The sequence below is a fragment of the Pelophylax lessonae genome (assembly GCF_965119305.1).
Source record: "Pelophylax lessonae genome assembly, chromosome: 3".
Taxonomy (NCBI): domain Eukaryota; kingdom Metazoa; phylum Chordata; class Amphibia; order Anura; family Ranidae; genus Pelophylax; species Pelophylax lessonae.
The window spans coordinates 527,473,025-527,497,336 of NC_138770.1; positions in this window are offsets into that span (position 1 = coordinate 527,473,025).

Genomic DNA, 24,312 nt, shown 5'->3' on the forward strand with positions numbered 1-24,312 from the left:
TCTGGCTGGAAAAAAAAAAACAGAACTAGCGGGTTTTAAGACGCGTTTTTCAGCTGTAAAAACGCTCTAACTCTGATAAAAACTTCAAAACGCTGAAAAACGTGGCTATCCGGCGTTTATCAAAGTTTTTGAGCCGTAAGATTTTGTGGAAATATAGTTTTGCTAAAAAAAAAGCTAAAAAATGATACAGATGCAAAAAGCTAAAAAAAACTGTGAAAAACGCTGAAAAACACTACTGCAAAAAAGCTGAAAAACTCCTTCTACAGCTACAGCTTTTTACTGGCGTTTTGATAACATCCAGTGTGCATGAGGCCTAAAAGGGACCAATTTTATCTAAAAGCCTTGCTGCTTGACTGAAAAAAAGATACTGGGGCTATACTAGCTGCTGCCATAACCCCAGGTACTAGCTGCTGCCATAACCCCAGGTACTAGCTGCTGCCATAACCGCAGTATTTAACGTTAAAATAATAACGTACTTTTACTGTTTGGCGGTCAGGAAGTGGTCCCTTTTCCTATGCTGGCTGACCTGTTTATTGAGAAAGTAGAGATGTATATACTTATCTATTTTCAGGCTGTTCCATTCTGACCACATGATCTGGTTCCCATGGGTCAGCCAGCGGTGCTTGCAAGGGAGAGGAAGGAGCACCAACAAAGGATTCACCATTGAAACCTAGGGGTGATGTCACTGTTCCAGGCTTTAGCCATTGTTAGTGCACTCTCTCTTCTCCCCTGCAGTTGCAGGGGGTTGACCCAGGTGACCAGACCAGTGCGGGCTGAGAGTAGGTATGTATATACCTCGTTCTTATAGAGCAGGGATCCTCAACCTATGGCCCTCCAGCTGCTGCAGAACTACACATCCAATGAGGCATTGTAAAACTCTGACATTCACAGCCATGACTAGGCATGATGGGAATTGTAGTTCCAGGAACAACTGGAGGGACATAGTTTGAAGACCCCTGTTATAGAGGTTAGTTAATATAGGTGTTAGGAAGGGGGAGGGAGCATTTTTAGGAGTAGTTAGGGTTATCCAAGAATTCTACTGTAAGCTTTTGCCTGGAGGTCAGCTTTAAGCACCTAATTTGTAAAGTAACATTTTTATACTGTAAACTTCACTGCTTCATACAATTTAGTAGATTTTAAGTGTAATCAGTATTTCAGGGGATCTAATTTATTCTTTAGTACAGTTATTTATGGCAGAAATCACAATTACGTATGAACTTGTGGTGTTTATCTACCAGGATATACTTAACTGCCTGTTACTTACCCTTTTCTACACCTGTAACAATTATGAACCATCTCCGCTTTGGCTTTCAAGGAAAACACACTGTAATTAGTGCAGTAATGAATCAATCATTCAGCAGCATGTGCAATTATATAGATTGGTGGCTCAGTTAAAACACAGGTCATATACACAACATTAAAAATAATTAAAAATGATGTACTATATGTGAAAGTGAATGTTACATTATACAATGCACATTGACCCTCTTATCTATATTAAACCTTAATTTTGCATTTTGACTTAGAAAAGCATTGATGATAATTTCATTTTATTAAACAAAATGCACGGACTTGTTTGGACATGCAAATACTTATTAATAAAAATGTTCTTGTTTTTTGCTGTACATTGTAAAGTCATATATGGCAAAATGAAAACAGTGCCTTAGCTAATAAGGAAGCAGCAGGACACTGTGTCAAAATGAAGAGTTGATGTGATCAATAAATACAACCAATTAGTATTTTTACCGGTTTTGCTTGAAAAGGGACAATCCAGTATCTGACACTGTCACACACTATGGGACCACTGATATTGTTCTAATGTTTTGCTGCCTAAAGCAAAGCAGGCATGGTTTGTCAAAAATCAATAGTGTATTTTCAATTTAACACAAGCATTTTCTTGTCCGCAATTCTGGTCTGGCAGTTACAAAAAGATCAAAATACCAAACTACTAACAAATCAGAAAATAGAATACTAACCTGTCAGTAATTTTTCTTTCCTGACACTAACTACACTGACTACACATGGGTATGACTCTAACCCTACATAATTACAGGACTTGTTATACTATAAATAAAACCCTCTCAACAAGGCCAGTATTCCTGTAACTATACTCATTGTAAAAATCATTTTGCATGTTGCCAGGCTTTAGCATCAGGAAAGGAAAATTATCAATAGGTAAACATACAAACCAGTTTTCTAACACAAGAATGGCATGGGACATACCACACCAAACAGGGGAGGGTATTTATTACGAAGGTATTTAAATATCTGGACAATTCATTAAAATCACTTAATTTTGAATTACCAAATTCCACTGTGGTCAGTGCTGTTGCATAGATCTTGTTAGGGTTAGGATTATGAACATGCCATACTTGGACCAGGTTGCTGCCCTGCAGATTAACTCTGGAGATACACCTTTTAAGGAAAGGCCTTCTGTGCACAGGCTAAACCATGTTCCGTTTCATGTTTGCAAGAATTCTGCACTGGCTAATACATATGCCAACTCACGCACGCACATGATCCATCGCCCATTCACGTGGCAGATGTTGGCGCCAAACAGGCTGTTTAACCACTTTAGGACCGCGCGCGGTAATACTACTGCGGCAGTGCGGCACGATACCGCTCAGCCACGTAGTATTAACGTGATGCGCGATCGCGGCTCCAGAGCGCGCTCCCGCGCGCCGCGGGTCCCGATCCCGATGGCATTCGGTAGGGAACCGATCAATCATCAGATACTGACCAATGATTTTTGGTCAGTGTCTGTAGATCGGTCCCCACCAATGGCAATCTGTCCCCTGTCTGTGTAATGTAAACACAGACAGGGGAAGTGATGTCACTGTCCCTCCTGAAGTCCTTTCGGTTCCAGGAGAGAGACAGAGACACAGTTAAAACGTGAGTTCCACCAACACTACACTGACACACCTCACATAGGTACATTTAACCCCTTCATCACCTCTGATCACCCCCTGATCACCCCCAAAACCCCTCACAGTGAACACTATATACAGTGGTATACAGATATTTTACTGATCACTGTATAAGTGTCACTTGTGAGCGTAGTTTGCACCTGCGTTAGGCCCAAATAGGGTTAGGGTACCCGCCACCTATCCCCTAATAAAGTTTTTACCCCTTGATCAGCCCCAGTTAACCCCTTCACTGCCTATTACTCTGTGCACTAAATACAGTATATAGGTAAATACTGATCACTGTATTTAGTGTCACTAGTGACCCTAATTTGCGCTTGCGCTAAGCCCATATAGGGTTAGGGCACCCGCCACCTATTCCCTAATAAACTTTTAACCGCTTGATCTTCCCCAGTTAACCCCTTCACTCCATATAAAACAGTGCACTAATATATACAGTATATCAGATAACTACTGATCACTGTATTTAGTGTCACTGGTGACCCTAATTTGCGCTTGCGCTAGGCCCGAATAGGTTTAGGCCTCCCGCCATCTATCCTCTATAAAGGTTTAACCCCTTGATCTCCCCCAGTTTAACCCCTTCACTTCCCTGTCACAGTGTTCACTATATACAGTGATTACCGATCACTGTATTAGCGTCACGGGTGACACAACTTAGGCTAGCTAGTTAGCGTCAGGGTCCCACTACACCACCGTTACTTAGCGTCAGTTAGAGTCAAGTACACTAACACACACACACCACCGTTACTAGCATAGTGTTTGAACAGATCAATATCTGATCTGATCAGAACTATACTAGCGTCCTCATAATTTAGTGTTCCCCAAACGCAGTGTTTGCACAATCAGCACTGATTCCTGCTAGCACCTGCGTTTAGCCCCCCTGCCCAGCCCACCTTACCCAGGCAAGTGTAGTAATCAATAGATTACTGACACTTCCAAAAAACACATCACACAAAACCGCTGCGTTAGCAGAGTCAGGCCTGATCTCTGTTAGCACTAGCAGTTTTTCTTTGTAGCGACCAAATAGTCCTCGACAACCAGGTGCTTTTATTACCTAGTAGTCGCACTACTGTACCGGTAAATTTAGTTACTAAAATGACAAAACGTTGGTACAGTGGTGAAGAGGTCTACGAAATGCTGACCGCGGCACGTGAGAGCGATGGGGAAGCCTCACTGTCAGAATCAGGGTCAGTATACGAACCAGATGACAGCAGCGGCTCCCTGACAGATAGCTCCGACAGAGGGGTCCCTGCTAGGGTCAGGCGTACCCGACCCCATTCTGGAGTTGTTGACTTGCAAGAACTGGAGGTTTCTGGTATGCAGCAGAGTGCCAGTACTAGTGCTGCTCACACTTCTCGTGAACTGGCAAGCACGAGCGGCCTAGTACACCCTGGACCTTCAACCAGCACTGCAGTATCACCTGGTGACGTGGCGAGTCACCTGAGTGCAGTTGAAGCTGGTGCGGTGGCTAGCACGAGTAGTGGCCAGCAGCCACCGCGTATCCGAAGACAGGCCCGTAGAGCCCATAGTGTCCTCCCTGAAGCGCTGGCATATCCTAATTGGCAGCCCACAGATTCCACAGCGCCAGTACTTCCCCCATTCACCGCCCAACCCGGAATCCAAGTGGAAACAGCTGGTTTTATTCCCATAAACTTTTTTGAGCTGTTTTTCACTGAAGATCTTTTCAGATCTATTGTGGACCAATCAAATTTGTACGCTCAACAATTCATCGCCGCCAACCCAAATTCACCCCTTGCCAGACCATTCGCCTGGAATCCTATTACGATTCAGGAGTTTAAAACCTATCTGGGCCTTTCCTTCAACACGGGCATTACAAGAAAGAATGAATTGCGGTTATATTGGTCCACTGACCCAATTCATCAAATGTACGTGTTCTCTGCTGTTATGTCCAGGGCTCGATACCAACAAATATTTCGGTTCATGCATTTCAACGACAATGAACTCTGTCGTCCTCGGGGAGACCCTGAATATGATCGGCTCCACAAAATTCGGCCCCTCATAGACCACTTCAATCAGCGGTTCGCAGCCTTGTTTACCCCCCAACAAGATGTCTGCGTTGACGAGTCCCTGATTAAGTTTACTGGTCGCCTTGCTATCAAACAGTACCTCCCCAGCAAGCGTGCCAGATACGGGGTCAAGTTGTATAAGCTTTGTGACAGGGCCACAGGCTATACAGTTAATTTCCGTGTCTATGAGGGAAAAGATAGCACTGTGGAGCCCCCCGACTGCCCAGGCTACATAGGGAGCAGCGGCAAGATAGTTTGGGACTTGGTGTCACCCTTATTCGGAAAGGGGTACCACTTGTACGTGGACAATTTCTATTCAAGCGTGCCACTTTTTAGACACCTCTATCAATTGCAAATTGGCGCTTGTGGCACCGTGCGATCTAATCGCCGGGGCTTCCCCCAACGGCTAGTGAATGCCCCACTGAGCTCGGGGGAGAGAGCCTGCTTGAGGTGCGAGGAATTGCTTGCAGTGAAGTGGAGGGACAAACGAAACGTTTACGTGCTGTCCTCCATTCACCCAGACACGGCAGTCCAAATTACTACAGTCACCGGTGTTGTTGTTGAGAAACCCCTCTGTATCCACGACTATAACCGTAAAATGGGAGGGGTGGACTTCAACGACCAGATGATGGGACCGTACTTAATTGCCCGTAAGGCCAGACGCTGGTACAAAAAAGTGTCTGTATACCTATTTCAATTGGCTGTTTACAACGCTTTTGTCTTATACAAAGCGTCTGCTGGAACATTATCCTTCTTTCAATTCCAAGAAGAGATAATCAGAGCCCTTCTGTATTCAGCTGGTGCTCCTGCCCAACTTCCCCAACCAGATGCAGTGAGCCGGCTGCATGAGAGGCATTTTCCGCAATACCTCCCGAGTACCCCTACCAAACGATACCCCCAAAAAAGATGCCGTGTCTGCAGCAAGCGCGGATTTAGGCGTGACACCCGGAATTATTGTCCCGACTGTCCTGACCGACCTGGTCTTTGCCACGGTGACTGTTTCCGTCGCTACCACACACTAGTGGATTATTAGCATAGGGTACAACACGGCACAGTTTAGGGCACATTTACAGAGGGTCTCAAAAGATGTTCGATGGCTATCGTCATTTTGAGAGACCCGAACCTGGAACCTGGAACTCGACGTTTGAAGAAAAAAAAAAAAATACATAAAAGCCAAAAATAGTTGTCGTCTCAGTCATTTTTTATGTTCTTCTACACTTCCTATGTACTTTTAATGTACTTTGTTTGTTTTTCATTCTTTTGTGACCTGTTTCTCTTGCAGGTACTCGTCGGCTACCACGCATTGATTTCATATATTCTGACACAAACAGTGTTTGCGCTCAGCATACATGGATACCTTTGCTGATAGCAGCTGTGGTGATTTTCTGATTTCAGCACTGCAGTTAAAATACTATTTTGGTATACGTGGATAGTGCCGTGTATACCCATCATTAAATTCAGTGGGTGGTTGTTTGGGCGGTTAATGATGAGAATCCAAAAACTTTTGTTGTGTCAGTCATTTTATATGTCCTACTCTTCCTAATGTACTTTTTTTTAATGTACTTTGTTTGTTTTTTCATTCTTTTGTGACCTGTTTCTCTTGCAGGTACTCGTCGGCTACCATGCATTGATTTTATATATTCTGACACAAACAGCGTTTGCGCTCAGCATATATGGATACCTTTGCTGATAGCAGCTGTGGTGATTTTCTGATTTCAGCACTGCAGTTAAAATCCTATTTTGGTATACGTGGATAGTGTCGTGTATACCCATCATTAAATTCAGTGGGTGGTTGTTTGGGCGGTTAATGATGAGCAATACTACGCATTATTCCTGTGCTGATTTCTGATAGGTTCTCTTTTTTTTCGTTCAGCCCACAGGCTGCATGAAAAAAAAAAAACCTATATGCCAAACAAAGACCAGCAATGTACTGGTACGTTGCTGGACTTTGAGTGGTTATACCAGGATAATGCCTGCAGATTTAGGCATCATCTTGGTAACGTTTTTTACAGCAAGCGGTCGGCTTACATGTAAAAGCAATCCTAGCGGATAATTGGCCGCTAGACTGCTTTTACATGCAGTGGGAGGGGACTCCCCCCCCCTCCTGCCGCCTTCCGCTGCCTTCCACGGTTTTTCTCGGGCTCTCCTGTCCCACCGGTTAACCCGAGAGTGCAGCCGGTGGTTCAATTATCTAACCATAGAGCTCATTGGAGATGAGAATGGCTCCAATCATCTCTATGGCCTAAGATGCCGGAGGCTACGAGCATTTCATGACTTCTGTTTCGCCAGAAATAAACAGCGCCATTGGGAAATTGGGAAAGTATTTTATCACACCAATTTTGGTATGGTCAGATGCGTTAAGGTCAGAGGAAAGATCTAGAGTATAAAAGACCCCAATTTTTTTTAAAAAGAGTACCTGTCACTACAGATTGCTATCATAGAGGAAATTTAAATTCACCGTGATAACAATAAAAATGATTAAAGAAAAAAAAAATGAAAGAAAAGGTGTCAAAATAACATAAGAAAGCAAATAAAAAAAAAAAAAAAAAATCAAGCCCCCCTGTCCCCCCGTGCTTGCGCGCAAATGCGCGCACAAGCGTTGGTCTAGTGTCATATGTAAACCGCAATTTCAGCATGCATGTGAGGTATCGCCGTGAACGCCAGGTCGAGGGCAGTAATTGTTGTGGTAGACCTCCTCTGTAAGTCCAAAGTGGTAACCTGTAAAGACTTTTAAAGGCTTTTAAAACCGTACGTAGTCTGTTGCCGCGGCACGGGCGTGCGCAATTTTTAAAGCATGTCATGTTAGGTGTCTATGAACTCGGCATAAGATCATCTTTTAAATTTTACCAAACAATTTGGAATTATATAGTGTATTTCTGCATTAAAAATAAAAAAAGTGTTTTTTTTACGCAAAAATTGCGTTTGGAAAATGTGTGCGCAAATACCGTGTAACAAAAAAAATTGCAACATCCACCATTTTGTTCTGTAGGGCCTCTGCTTTAAAAAAATATATAATGTTTGGGGGTTCAAAGTAATTTTCTTGTGAAAAAAAAATATTTTTTCATGTAAACAAAAACTCACAGAAAAGGCTTGGTTTTCAAGTGGTTAGAAGAGTGGGTGATGTGTTGCTAAAATTGAGCATAAAATGCCAGGACTGTTCAAACACCCCCAAATTACCCCTTTTTGGAAAGTAGACACCCAAAGCTATTTGCTGAGAGGCATATTGAGTCCATGGAGTATTTTATATTTTGCCCTAAGTTTCAGGAAAATGACAATTTGTTTTTTTTTTTTTTGTTTTTTTACACAAAGTTGTCACTAAATAATATATTGCTCACGCATGCCATGGGTATATGTGAAATGACACCCCAAAATACATTCTGCTGCTTCTCCGGAGTACAGGGATACCCCATGTGTGAGACTTTTTGTCAGTCTAGCCGCATACAGGACCCGGAAAACCAATCCGCACCTTCTGGCTTTCTAAGGGCGTAAATTGTTGATCTCACTCCTTACTACCTATCACACTTTTGAAGGCCATGAAATGCCAAAATGGCACAAAACCCCCCCAAATGACCCCATTTTGCAAAGTAGACACTCCAAGCTATTAGATGAGAGGCATGATGAGTCCATGGAATATTTTATATTTTGCCACAAGTTTCAGGAAAATTATTATTTTTTTTTATTTTTATTTTTTTTACACAAAGTTGTCAGTAAATGATATAATGCTCACACATGCCATGGGTATATGTGAAATGACACCCCAAAATACATTCTGCTGCTTCTCCTGAGTACAAGGATACCCCATGTGTGAGACTTTTTTGCAGTCTAGCCGCGTACAGGACCCGGAAAACCACTCCCCACCTTCAGGCTTTCTAAGGGCGTAAATTGTTGATCTCACTCCTTACTACCTATCACACTTTTGAAGGCCATGAAACGCCAAGATGGCACAAAACCCCCCAAAATGACCCCATTTTGCAAAGTAGACACTCTAATCTATTTGCTGAGAGGCATGGTGAGTATTTTGCATCTCTCATTTTTTTGGAAAATGAAGAAAAAACAGGAAAATGCATTTTTTTTCCTCTTTTTTCAATTTCCAAAACTTTGTGACAAAAAGTGAGATCTGCAAAACACCCAACATGCCTCTCTGCAAATAGCTTAGGGTGTCTACTTTCCGAAAAGGGGTCATTTGGGGGGGGGTTGTGCTGTCTTGGCATTTCATGGCCTCCGAAACTGTGATAGGTAGTCAGGAGTGAAATCAATAATTTACGCCCTTGGAAAGCCTGAAAGTGGGGGTTGGCTTTCGAGGACCTATACTCGGCTAGACTGCAAAAAAGTCTCACACATGTGGTATCCCTGTACTCAGGAGAAGCAGCAAAATGTATTTTGGGGTGTCATTTCACATATACCCATGGCATGTGTGAGCAATATATCATTTAGTGACAACTTTGTGTAAAAAAACAAAAAAAAAAATAATAATAATATATTTCCCGGAACTTGTGGCAAAATATAAAATATTCCATGGACTCACCATGCCTCTCAGCAAATAGCTTGGGGTGTCTACTTTGCAAAATGGGGTCATTTGGGGGGGTTTTGCGCTATGTTGAAATTTCAGGGCCTCCGAAACTGTGATGGGTAGTCAGTAGTGAAATCAACAATTTACGCCATTAGAAAACCTAAAGATGGAGATTCATTTTCGGGGTCCCGTACACAGCTAGGCTCCCAAAAAGTCTCACACATGGGGTATCCCCATACTGAGGAGAAGCGGCAGAATGTATTTTGGGGTGTAATTCCACATATACCCATGTCATGTGTGAGAAATTTATCTTTTAGTGACAACTTTGTGTTAAAAAAAAAAAAATAAATAAATTGTAATTTTCCCAAAACCTGTGGCAAAATATAAAATATTCCATGGACTCACCATGCCTCTCAGCAAATAGCTTGGGGTGTCTACTTTGCAAAATGGGGTCATTTGGGGGGTTTTGTGCTATCTTGAAATTTCAGGGCCTCCGAAACTGTGATGGGTAGTGAGGAGTAAAATCAAAAATTTACGCCATTAGAAAACCTAAAGATGGAGATTGATTTTCGGGGTCCCGTACACAGCTAGGCTCCCAAAAAGTCTCACATATGTGGTATCCCTGTACTCAGGAGAAGCAGCAGAATATATTTTGGGGTGTAATTACACATATACCCATGGCATGTGTGAGAAATTTATCTTTTAGTGACAACTTTGTTTTAAAAAAAAAAAAAAATTTTTTTATTCATTTTTCAAACACCTGTGACAAAAAAATTAAATATTCAATGAGCTCAACATGCCTCTCAGAACATTCCTTAGGATGTCTACTTTCCAAAAAGTGGTAATTTGGGGGGGTCTTGTACTGCCCTGCCATTTTAGCACTTCATGAATTGAGATAGGCAGTCAGAAATTAAAGCTGCGTAAAATTTCAGTATTTACACCATAGTTTGTAGACGCTATAACTTTTGCGCAAACCAATAAAAATACGCTCATTGAATTTTTTTTTGTCAAAGACATGTAGCTAAATATATTTTGGCCAAAAAAAATGACATAAATTGAGTATATTGGATATTTTTTAAAAGACAAAGTTGAAAATGTCATTCTTTTGCAAAATTTTCGCTCTTTTTTTATTAATATCGCAAAAAATAAAAAGCGCAGAGGTGATCAAATACCACCAAAAGAAAGCTCTGTTTGTGGGAAAAAAAGGACGTAAATTTTGTTTGGGTACCACATTGCATGACCGCACAATTGTCAGTTAAAGTCGCACAGTGCCGAAGCACAAAAAGTGGTCTGGACCGAAGACAGCAAAATCCTCCGGTTGTAAAGTGGTTAAACCCAGCTAGTGCTCAGGATCAATGCTACTTTGTCTTTCAGCCATCCCTGCATCCTGGATTCCTGTTATCCTGTATCCTGATTCTAGTTGCTGACCCGGCTTGTCTGTCCACTCTCTGAACTCCGCCCTTGACCTCCACTTCTGTCTGCTCCATTGGCTTCTATTGCACTGATTGGCTCCTGACCCAGCTTGTATCCTGACCATGCCATTGTCCTCTGTACCTGATCTGTCCTACCAGTATATGACCCGGCTTGCCTGATCCTGCTTCCTGACACATCCTGCTGTGCCTGCTGTTTTACAGTCGTGTACCAGTTTACAGTGTCGCCAGTACCAGCCTGCTTCAGTCTGCCCTCCCCCAGTTGTTTACCAGCCTGCGCTGAAGTCTACTGATGACCTCTTCTGCCTGGTGCGGATACCCGCTCTGCTACTGGCAAGACCTTCAGGCACTCATACCACTCTGCATCCCTGCGCCTTCTGTTCACACTACCAGGGGCCTTGAGTCAGAGTCAGAGGTGTAAGAGAGGACTTCCCCATTATATCAGGCTCTGCTACCAGGTACGTGATACATCTCAAAGTTTTGCCCACAAGGACAAAATTTATCTTCTGAAAGGGGGTGTCAGACTTTCTGAAAGAAGAAGTTACCTTGACATATGACTTTGACATTGCCCACATCCAAGACCTGTGAGGAACTAGAGGTTTCATTATGGAACATTGGTGAGATGATGTCCTGAATTAAGCTGCCCTTAGATGGACTGAAATTATCCCTCAGGTTCAGCAAGGACCTGATGAATATCTTTCCATCTATGGCCAATCTTGCTCAGCAGAAGTCAATATAATGATCGACTTCTGTTGAACTGGAGTGTTGGAAAACTTGTTTTCGATCAGCAGCTGCAGCCAAATGGTCACAGTGCTGATGAGCATATTCTGACAGGGGGGAATGTCCCCCTGTCAGAATACAATATCACAGTGGGGTTTATTCCTCCATCCACCTTGCTTGTGTGACTGGAGAAATTAGTTTAATTTATTTTCTTCTATCGTCATCTGACTGATTAAAAAAAAAAAAAAAAAAAAAAAAACATCTATGGCCAGACATAGATGGATTGACTTTGGGCAATGAGGGAGAGGACTACCCTGTCTGGGAAATAGCAGCAATAAGTTGACTTTTGACGGGGATGTCTCAATGTGAGAGTGAGGATGTCAAGCTATTAACATAATGTAAACCAATAATGGAACACCCGTAAGCCCTGCTTGCACAAGATGGCAATGACTGGGAGTGACATTTTGGAAAATATCCTGAAAGATGTGGAAAGGCCATTTGGCAGGCAGCTGAACTGAAAGTGGAACTCTAGAACAGAAAAGTGAAGATATTTGTGAAAGCAGGGATTTAGAGGATTTATAATGCATCTGCCAGATCTAGGAATAGCATCCAGTTATCTCGTTTTATAGCCTGAGTAGTTGACTACAGTGATCCCATTTGAAGTTTTTGTACCTTCACCTTTCTGTTAATTGCCTCCAGATTCAGGGCTAGTCTAAAGTAGGAATGAGTTCTGGGTTCAGCGCAAACCCATGTTTGGACTGAATTTTGTTTGTTCAGAGGATTGGCTAACAGTCAAACTAAACAGATATTCAGTTGATACAAAGCTGTGGTTGCAGTAGGAAGTAAACCCTTTAGCAACAGAATTACTACTGCTGTTTAAGGTGATAGTTTCCCGCTCAGACTGCATTTTAGGGAGATAGCGGCTGCTGGCATCCTAACATCCAGTGATTTATACCCACACAATCCATTCAACTTTCAGCTGGGGATTCCTGGCAAACAGGCGAATATAAAAAAAGGGGCAGGGACTGTGTAAAAGAAAAATAAAACAAAGAGAATAGCACAGTGGGGAGTCACCAGGGCAGGCTACAGCATGGGGTCCCCAAGGCAGAGTACAGTGGAGGCCACCAGGGCAGACTACAGCCGAGGAGTCACCAGGGCAGAGTACAGTTTGGGTTACCAATACAGAGTATAGGGGGTCATCATGGCAGAGTATAATAAGGGTCACCAGTGCAGAGTACAGTTGGGGATCACCAGGGCAGAGTTTAGTGAGGACACTGGGGCACAGTACAATAGGGGAGGTCACCAGGAAGAGTATAACAGAGGGTCACTGGGGCAGAATTTTTTGGCGGTCACCAAGGCAGAGTACAGCAGGGGGCGGGTCACCAGGGTAAAGTACTGTGGGGGGTCACCAGTGTGGAATATATTGGGGGGTCACCAGGACAGAGTATAGTGGGGGTCCCCAGGCACAGGAAGGTTACCAGGGTAAAGTTTAGTTGGGGTCACCAGGGTAGAGTACAGTGGGGGGTCACCAGGGCAGAGCACAAGGAGTTGCTTTAGTTTCCCTCACATGCAGAGCTGCGCCTTGAACCTTGATCCCCAGCAGCCCTTCTCTAGTGCTTTCCAGGTGATTTCACTGCTACATATTTCCCCGCTGCCATACACTGAGAGAGGCATACAGTCATGCTGCTACAGCTCTCTGCACACACTCCTCTATTCCTGCCAATGCCTTCTGCTGTGAGGTCCCAGGAGTAGCCAGAACTACAAGGGAGGTATCGGGTATCAATGTGAACTGGTAGTACACACTGTCAGTGCACACTAAAAACAACATTGGGTGCATATGCATCCACCACAATGTTTATATCTAGGAGGGACTTCTCGTGGAACCTTAGAGTTCTGCAGAACCCTGATTGAGAAGCCCTGATATGAAGGGTTAAAGTGGGTTTGAGCGGGAAAATTTAAACAATGCTTTTTCTAGGGAAAAAAAAAAAATAGATATACACACTTTCCAAGCTCCTGATGAATGGATGGAGGTCCATGAAACGCGTCGAGCCTACATTTACTCATGTATAATCTAACTGTAATATATTTAAATATCGTGAGCACACAGAGCATGTATCATATTTGACCCATTGTTTTCTTGAGTGATCCATTTTTGTTCCTAGAAAAAATTGTATTTACTCTGGATGTCTTATATATTGCTGTATTTACTGTGTGTCTGTGTGGCAACCCTTCCACCTTCCAGGACGTCAGAGGCGGGCTGTTTCTACCGACATCCGGTCTGTTTACCGGATGTGGGAGATATCTCAGCTGCCTATTTAATGACGCCAGTATGGCGCTGGCATGTTATCACTCCTACACCTCCGGCACACATTTTTGATGGACCGCTGATCACCCCTATTTGGGACTCTGCAATTTCTGGTATTTCTGACCATTTAGTTACTTCATATCCCTGTTATCTATTATATGCTATATTGCTAACAAGTCTGTCTCATTGCAGCAATTTCTCCCACCAATTTGCACTGCTTTTCTCTCTACTCACAGCACTCTTTGGCACCCTGTTCATAGGAGCTGTGCCTCGTCCAATATAATATGATTCCCTTATCTCTTGTTTCACTGGTTTCCCTTTTTCTTCTGGTGGTTGTTGTTATTCTTTGATTCACTCTGAGGGTTCTATTGCACCTCACTTTCTCATTTCGGATATGTTTTGCACGGACATTCCCAATATGCACCCAAATTATTTTCCCTCTACACATCACTTTCGGTGTTCCACTTTTAAATACTCCTCTTTGGACTATTGCTCTGATTATATGCAATTACTACAAAAAAATCAAATTTTTTTTTAATTATTTTTTAATTTTTTTTTTTTTTTTTGGATTCAAGACTCTATGATGATTACTTAGAGGCACTTCCCTTTGGGCTCATTCGTCTGACTTTACATACTCTATTTATTTATAGATATTTTTGAGACGGTTCTTTCTCAGTAGATTCATTTTAAAGATTTATGCAAAAAACTTAATAAATATCTTTTCAGACTGTATATGCTCCCTAAGTGCCTTTATCATCATTTCCTGGATTTATTATCCTTGGAGCCTCTCCATTGGTACATTCACATTTCTTCATGGCCCTTTCCTCCTTGTTCGCCCGTGTGTTGCCAGTTGTGATCCATGCCTCAGCCCCGGGTCAGGCATTCCCTGTGACCGGCTTTGATCTTACCGTTTTAGACTGGATGGCTCCTGGATACATGACACGACTTAAGGTAGTGTCCAATCCATATATATTTCTCATTATAGCCCTTACACTATTATATCCATATAATTCATACTCTCATCCTTAGATAAAATTTCCAAGCTCTTGATGAATGGACGGAGGTCCATGAAACGCGTCGAGCCTACATTTACTCATGTTTCATCTAACTGTAATATATTTAAACATCGTGAGCACACAGAGCATGTATCATATTTGACCCATTGTTTTCTTGAGTGATCCATTTTTGTTCCTAGAAAAAATTGTATTTACTTTGGATGTCTTATATATTGCTGTATTTACTGTGTGTCTTATCCCTGTATCCATTAATGCTACAGTGTTGTTTTATATTATATTATCCATGTTATTTAATAAAGAATTTTTTTATGTCCAACTGTCCTCAATTAAAGTCCCACAAATCCTTTCTGCTTTTACACATATATACAAAGGGATGGAGGCTTTTGGACAACTGGGGCAAACCATACAAATTACTTTTCTTGTATACTTTGGGGTGGAAGACACCCGTTCTTTGGTTTGCCACAGTCCTTCAATTATTTTCTGAGGAACATATTATTTTCATATTTTATATTATATATACCCCCTTTTTTTTTTTTATTAACTAGTTCCGACTTAGAATTCAGATATGACATTTATATAAATCCTTTTTGATCCTTCCATATTTAGTCTGGATCTGTTGGATTAGAGCCTTTACAGGCTTCCTGACCGGGGCTGCGATGGACGGCCAGTCACCCCCTCCCGATGCCTGTCTCTGTCTCTACATCCGGGCTGGGAACGGGTTGCTACGCCCTCCATCGGCACCATGCAGTGGTTGCATGGTACGGGACGCCTTATGGCGTCTTGTTGCCAAGGCAACCCTTCCACCTTCCAGGACATCAGAGGCGGGCTGTTTCTACCGACATCCGGTCTGTTTACCGGATGTGGGAGATATCTCAGCTGCCTATTTAATGACGCCAGTATGGCGCTGGCATGTTATCACTCCTACACCTCCGGTACACATTTTGGATGGACCGCTGATCACCCCTATTTGGGACTCTGCAATTTCTGGCATTTCTGACCATTTAGTTACTTCATATCCCTGTTATCTATTATATGCTATATTGCTAACAAGTCTGTCTCATTGCAGCAATTTCTCCCACCAATTTGCACTGCTTTTCTCTCTACTCACAGCACTCTTTGGCACCCTGTTTATAGGAGCTGTGCCTCGTCCAATATAATATGATTCCCTTATCTCTTGTTTCACTGGTTTCCCTTTTTCTTCTGGTGGTTGTTGTTATTCTTTGATTCACTCTGAGGGTTCTATTGCACCTCACTTTCTCATTTCGGATATGTTTTGCACGGACATTCCCAATATGCACCCAAATTATTTTCCCTCTACACATCACTTTCGGTGTTCCACTTTTAAATACTCCTCTTTGGACTATTGCTCTGATTATATGCAATTACTATAAAAAAATCACATTTTTTTTTAAATTATTTTTTAATTTTTTTTTTTTGGATTCAAGACTCTATGATGATTACTAAGAGGCACTTCCCTTTGGGCTCATTCGTCTGACTTTACATACTCTATTTATTTATAGATATTTTTGAGACTGTTCTTTCTCAGTAGATTCATTTTAAAGATTTATGCAAAAAACTTTATAAATATCTTTTCAGACTGTATAAGGCACTTAGGGAGCCTAAGTGCCTTTATCATCATTTCCTGGATTTATTATCCTTGGAGCCCCTCCATTGGTACATTCACATTTCATCATGGCCCTTTCCTCCTTGTTCGCCCGTGTGTTGCCAGTTGTGATCCATGCCTCAGCCCCGGGTCAGGCATTCCCTGTGACCGGCTTTGATCTTACCGTTTTAGACTGGATGGCTCCTGGATACATGACACGACTTAAGGTAGTGTCCAATCCATATATATTTCTCATTATAGCCCTTACACTATTATATCCATATAATTCATACTCTCATCCTTAGATAAAATTTCCAAGCTCCTGATGAATGGACGGAGGTCCATGAAACGCGTCAAGCCTACATTTACTCATGTTTCATCTAACTGTAATATATTTAAATATCGTGAGCACACAGAGCATGTATCATATTTGACCCATTGTTTTCTTGAGTGATCCATTTTTGTTCCTAGAAAAAATTGTATTTACTTTGGATGTCTTATATATTGCTGTATTTACTGTGTGTCTTATCCCTGTATCCATTAATGCTACAGTGTTGTTTTATATTATATTATCCATGTTATTTAATAAAGAATTTTTTTATGTCCAACTGTCCTCAATTAAAGTCCCACAAATCCTTTCTGCTTTTACACATATATACAAAGGGATTGAGGCTTTTGGACAACTGGGGCAAACCATACAAATTACTTTCCTAGATATACACACTAGATGTTTTCCCCCAAGGATCTGAATATTGATATTCATCTAAATTGTTTTAGGAGTTAAAAAATAGTTTATAGGTCTGTGATATCTGTTATGTATTAGCTCCCTCACATGGTTTATACACATATAGAATTATAAAGGATTTTAAATGCACATTTTTTTTTGAGTTTAGGGGAATTAAGTGAGAATTTATAGTCTGAAAAAACATCTGAAAATAAGCAGAGAGCTCTACCGGCTTGGTGAACATGAGAATTCACAAAATTAAGAAAAATTATTAAAAAATAAAAAAACACTTAATTCACCACTGGTTTGCTGTATGGCATATAGGTATTTGATGGTCTTGATTTTGGACACATATAACAATAAATTTGAATATTTATTGAAATATAATTGATGAATAATTATAAAGTAACTAAAAAAAAAAAAAAAAAAAATAGTCTAGGGAAAAGTTCAAGAACCATCATAACTCCATAAAAATGTCACATATCATTTCAACAATAATGGCAATAAGCCATAAGAAATGATTTAGTGATAGGTTCAGAGCGCTGATGCAGTTCGAATCATTACGTTTTCCTCAGGGGAATGGCAGTGGTTAGCATATCAGAAGGATCTATAATCATAGTTTACAAGCATCTTATATTATTCTGGATGGCCACAAAGAAAGAGAGCAGAGAATGCCAGGCACTGGAAAACCATGTGTCCTAAGCACAAGGAATTTAAAGAAATCAACCTGGATGGCTGGTGTATTCCTGAAGAATTTTCTTGTGTCTATAAATCCCAAGAGCAGGACCTCAGAAATTAAAGCATATCCCTCTGACAAGCAGAGACAAGCCTAAAGTAACCTCCAGAGATCAATCTAAGTCTGTCAACACCAACAAATGTGAGTCTGTGTCTTTGTTAATCATACAAGATACAGTATGGTATCTCTCTCTTTTTTTTTTTTTTAATTCCACTTTTAAATACTCCTCTTTGGACTATTGCTCTGATTATATGCAATTACTATAAAAAAATCACATTTTTTTTTAAATTATTTTTTAATTTTTTTTTTTTGGATTCAAGACTCTATGATGATTACTAAGAGGCACTTCCCTTTGGGCTCATTCGTCTGACTTTACATACTCTATTTATTTATAGATATTTTTGAGACTGTTCTTTCTCAGTAGATTCATTTTAAAGATTTATGCAAAAAACTTTATAAATATCTTTTCAGACTGTATAAGGCACTTAGGGAGCCTAAGTGCCTTTATCATCATTTCCTGGATTTATTATCCTTGGAGCCCCTCCATTGGTACATTCACATTTCATCATGGCCCTTTCCTCCTTGTTCGCCCGTGTGTTGCCAGTTGTGATCCATGCCTCAGCCCCGGGTCAGGCATTCCCTGTGACCGGCTTTGATCTTACCGTTTTAGACTGGATGGCTCCTGGATACATGACACGACTTAAGGTAGTGTCCAATCCATATATATTTCTCATTATAGCCCTTACACTATTATATCCATATAATTCATACTCTCATCCTTAGATAAAATTTCCAAGCTCCTGATGAATGGACGGAGGTCCATGAAACGCGTCAAGCCTACATTTACTCATGTTTCATCTAACTGTAATATATTTAAATATCGTGAGCACACAGAGCATGTATCATATTTGACCCATTGTTTTCTTGAGTGATCCATTTTTGTTCCTAGAAAAAATTGTATTTACTTTGGATGTCTTATATATTGCTGTATTTACTGTGTGTCTTATCCCTGTATCCATTAATGCTACAGTGTTGTTTTATATTATATTATCCATGTTATTTAATAAAGAATTTTTTTATGTCCAACTGTCCTCAATTAAAGTCCCACAAATCCTTTCTGCTTTTACACATATATACAAAGGGATTGAGGCTTTTGGACAACTGGGGCAAACCATACAAATTACTTTCCTAGATATACACACTAGATGTTTTCCCCCAAGGATCTGAATATTGATATTCATCTAAATTGTTTTAGGAGTTAAAAAATAGTTTATAGGTCTGTGATATCTGTTATGTATTAGCTCCCTCACATGGTTTATACACATATAGAATTATAAAGGATTTTAAATGCACATTTTTTTTTGAGTTTAGGGGAATTAAGTGAGAATTTATAGTCTGAAAAAACATCTGAAAATAAGCAGAGAGCTCTACCGGCTTGGTGAACATGAGAATTCACAAAATTAAGAAAAATTATTAAAAAATAAAAAAACACTTAATTCACCACTGGTTTGCTGTATGGCATATAGGTATTTGATGGTCTTGATTTTGGACACATATAACAATAAATTTGAATATTTATTGAAATATAATTGATGAATAATTATAAAGTAACTAAAAAAAAAAAAAAAAAAATAGTCTAGGGAAAAGTTCAAGAACCATCATAACTCCATAAAAATGTCACATATCATTTCAACAATAATGGCAATAAGCCATAAGAAATGATTTAGTGATAGGTTCAGAGCGCTGATGCAGTTCGAATCATTACGTTTTCCTCAGGGGAATGGCAGTGGTTAGCATATCAGAAGGATCTATAATCATAGTTTACAAGCATCTTATATTATTCTGGATGGCCACAAAGAAAGAGAGCAGAGAATGCCAGGCACTGGAAAACCATGTGTCCTAAGCACAAGGAATTTAAAGAAATCAACCTGGATGGCTGGTGTATTCCTGAAGAATTTTCTTGTGTCTATAAATCCCAAGAGCAGGACCTCAGAAATTAAAGCATATCCCTCTGACAAGCAGAGACAAGCCTAAAGTAACCTCCAGAGATCAATCTAAGTCTGTCAACACCAACAAATGTGAGTCTGTGTCTTTGTTAATCATACAAGATACAGTATGGTATCTCTCTCTTTTTTTTTTTTTAATTCAATAAACTACTCATCAACATCTGCAGGTCCTGTCAAGGCTAGCGGTCCAGTGCTTATGGGCAATAAAAGATTTAAAAAAATATGTATATTTGACTCTAGATAATATTACAAGGTATTTGCTCTTCATCACTAATAATAACAACATAATTTTATCCAAAAATAAAAAAAATATTTTATAGACAATGAGAGGTGTAAAAATAATGCTATAATAAACTAAATAAGCTAAAGGTGGGAACCCTACAAGTACTCCAAAGAATCACAGAAGGCAGTCCAGCACTAAATATATAAGGAATTTTTTAATCTTATGCCTCAAATATTCTGCAATTTGCCAGTTGTTTTAGTGATAAATTAATTAATTTGAACCAATCATTGCACACTTTGATCATGTTTTATTAAATGTTCTAAATTCCTTTAAAGCACTTATTAAGCAACACAAAAAAGTACATAAAATAAATATAATGGGATTCTAAAATTAGATTCTTCACCAGTATATGCTCAACCTTTACTTAAATTCATAGAGTTCAATGTTTTCCAATATTTTACAAATTAAATATTTAAGTAAAATAGCAGATCTAGTCCATGACTTCACTACTTCCCCTACATAGTTGTATGAGTACCTATGGGAAAAAAACCTGAATTTCTGAATAAGAATGATTAGATGTTTCACAAATGTGGGACCTATTTTCTTATACGTCCAATACAGACATTGACTTTAAATGTCTCCTGCATTAGGAGCTACCAGTACTTTACTTTATTTTAATAAGATGAAAACTGGAACCTGAAAAGTGAATACAGAGGGAAAAGAAATACGGAGCTAATATCACTACTAGTGCTCTGCTAAGGAACCAGAGACATTATTAAAGTGAGGAAAGACATACAGAACGTATACCCACCTGAATACTCTACGAAGAAACCTGAGAAGCAAAAATGCCAGGTAAAGACATACAGTACTAAACTTGAGACAAAATAAATGCTCTGATACAGAACCTGAGAGATGAATACAGAGGGTGAACCTACACAGAGTTTACATCACTATGAATGCTCTGCTAAGGAACCTAAGAAGTGAGCACTGAGGAAAAAGAAATACAGATCCTACACCACTATAAGTGATTTGCTAAAGTGATGAAGGCATAAGGATATCCCACTTAGGATTAGTATGTGGTCAGTATTTTATTTGCCTGGCCAGTAAAAGCTGAACTTGTTAAGAATGTTAGTAATAGGAAAGAGATCATAAAGTTTGTGGGGAGAATTCAATAAACCAAGAGCACCACCTTTCTAGTGGCATTCCCTCTTGTTAATGTGTTATTCCAAATTCCATAAACCACTGCAACAGTTTTGATTCCATCCCTGACACATGCAGCAAATTCATGTAGTTCCAAATTTCATTGATTCTATATTGTGGTGCAGAGCTTGCGACAATTTAAAATGAAATACCTACAGTTTGTATCTTATCAATGAATAAGGTAATTATGACCAATTATCTCTTAGTGTTACAGAGAGAGGTCCAAGTGGAGCCAAAAAATGTGTATACATCCACCCTCTAGCCTAGACTTTCATATCCACCATAATAAATTTATTGTAAATGTGTAGGCTCACTTCGGTTCTAGAATGTACAAGAGACTGGCTTTAGAACCCCACAATAGTAATAACTATAGCGTTTTCAAAGTAATTATGTCTTAAGAGGAGTTGCAAGTTTAGTGTACTAGTTAGTCTTTCTATCTACCATATATTTGGCTATAGGTTCAAAACAGCTAAAGATTTTTGGTTTTAAAATGTACTGTTATTTAAAAAAAAACTGTTAAAACTCCAAACTTGTTTGTGTTCCCTCTTGCAAATATTGTAATCATCCTCATCTTCATCATATGAATCTCTAAACCAGAACCAAGAAGAGAAGAACAATGGAATACAGTATGTTAGCTATTTTTTTTTTTTTAGCAGGGCCTGCCCTAACATGGGTCCACCTGTGTCCACTGGACCCAGGCAGCACTTAGAGAGGGGCAGCAAATTGACCCCTAGGTTTGTTTTTTTCAGCAGTTTTGTGTGTCATCAGTTTGCGACCCCTTACGGGTGGAATTTCCCCAGCTCATACTGCCACCCGTAGTGCAAACTGATGAATATGAGGAGGCGGAGCATCTCCTCTGGGGAATGTCCCTCACCTGATTGTGGTGTGCACAATGACATCAGCGCACTCCATCTCATACAGGGCAGGCTGGATCTTCTAGATGTTTTGCCTGCCTCAAAAGAACCCCAAAAAATGCCAAAAAAACGCTAGCGTCAAAAAAAAAAAAAAAAAAAAAGCCCAGGTGTGTTTTTGCTGGCATTTTTTGGGAGTTTTTGGAGGCAGGCAAAACATCAGAACTTGTGCACAGTACCACTATACACAAGTTCAGATGTTTTTCCTGACTGCAAAGAACCCAAAAAAAATGGCTTCTATTAAACCGGCAAGGTGTGAAAACCGAGAAGAGAAGCCAACCCCCTGAGCTGAAAGTGTTCTAATACAAACGATCTTTTTTTTTTTTTTATGGTTCTGGACATGCTACAGAGCTGAAACTTCACATGTACATTTTTTTAGACCCCCCAGATCTGAAATCCAAAGCAAAAATCAAAAAATCTCTTTTTTTTTTTTTAATTTTTTCAATAATTGGCTTTTTTTTAATCAAAAATGACAATTTTTAAGAACTGTGATTTCATATCTGGTGGGTCTAAAAGGTGTACCTGTGAAGTTTCAGCTCTGTAGCATGTCCAGAGCCATAAAAAAAAGGATTGTTTGTATTAGAACACTTTCAGCTCAGGGGGTTGGCTTCTCTTCTCGGTTTTCACACCTTGCCGGTTTAATAGAAGCCATTTTTTTGGGTTCTTTGCAGTCAGGAAAAACATCTGAACTTGTGTATAGTGGTACTGTGCACAAGTTCAGATGTTTTGCCTGCCTCCAAAAACCCCCAAAAAATGCCAGCAAAAACACACCTGGGCATTTTTTTTTTTTGACGCTAGTGTTTTTTTTGGCATTTTTTGGGGTTCTTTTGAGGCAGGCAAAACATCTGAACTTGTGTATAGTGGTATATATACACACATAATTATATGTATATAGACACCTAGCCATATATAGGTGTGATAGTAGCAGAAATATATTACTGTAAATGATTTCATTAGCTCAAGCATATATTTCTGCTACTATCACACCTATATATGTCTAGGGGTATATATACAGACATATATGTGTATATATACCCCCTATACACATGTTCAGATGTCATGTCTGACATCAAAAATGTCCTCAAAAAAGCACTGGCAGTGGCAACCCCTGCAGCATGAAAAATGCTTGGCTGGTGAGAAGCCATATTCCTGTCCCGAAGCAACTCAGAGAAATGATCATTTCTCTATAGCGGTCACCCTGCTATGGAAGGGTTTTGTCACCCTTCCATAGCAGTCACTGTCAGTTAACCCTACACTATACTACGGTCCCCTTACACTTAACACTTTCCCTACAGAAACTAAATTTTTGAAGCTAACTTAAGTGTAAAGGAGCACTCTAACTACACTAGATATCCCTTTCCTCACACTAAAAATTGCTAAATGACACTTTGTAACACATTAGAACAGAACAGCATTCCACTCTCTTCCATGTCCCGTACAAGAATGCTAGGAATTTTGCGGGGGCGATCTTATATACTGGGGGGCGTATTCACTAATGATTGGTCTAGGGACCCCCTAGTCACTCCAATCACATTCCTAGCATTCTCCTGCCCCTCAATTGGCTTTTGCTAATGGTTCTGGTCCAATCACAGGCTTTTAAAGCCCATTTCCTGAAGCATTGCATTTTGGTCGGTTCTGGTTGCCGAATTCCGAACTTTTTGGGCAAAAAGTTCTAAATTTGGCCGAACCTCGAACACCCAATGTTGGGGCCGAACCGATGGTGGACCCGAACCATTCGATCATCCCTAGTGGTGAGTTATGGAAGAAGATAACTGTATATATAATATTTATATATCAAAATGTTATATTTATATAAAATAATGGATGTGGGGGCCTTTTGGTGGGTGTGATTTTTATTTGGGGGGTAGGGGGGCAGCATTTCATTTTTGGACCCTGGCAGCACAATGCCTTGGACCAGCCCTGTTTATTAAGTTCTGCGTATACAGTATATATGAGTTATTTATGTACCTTAGAAAT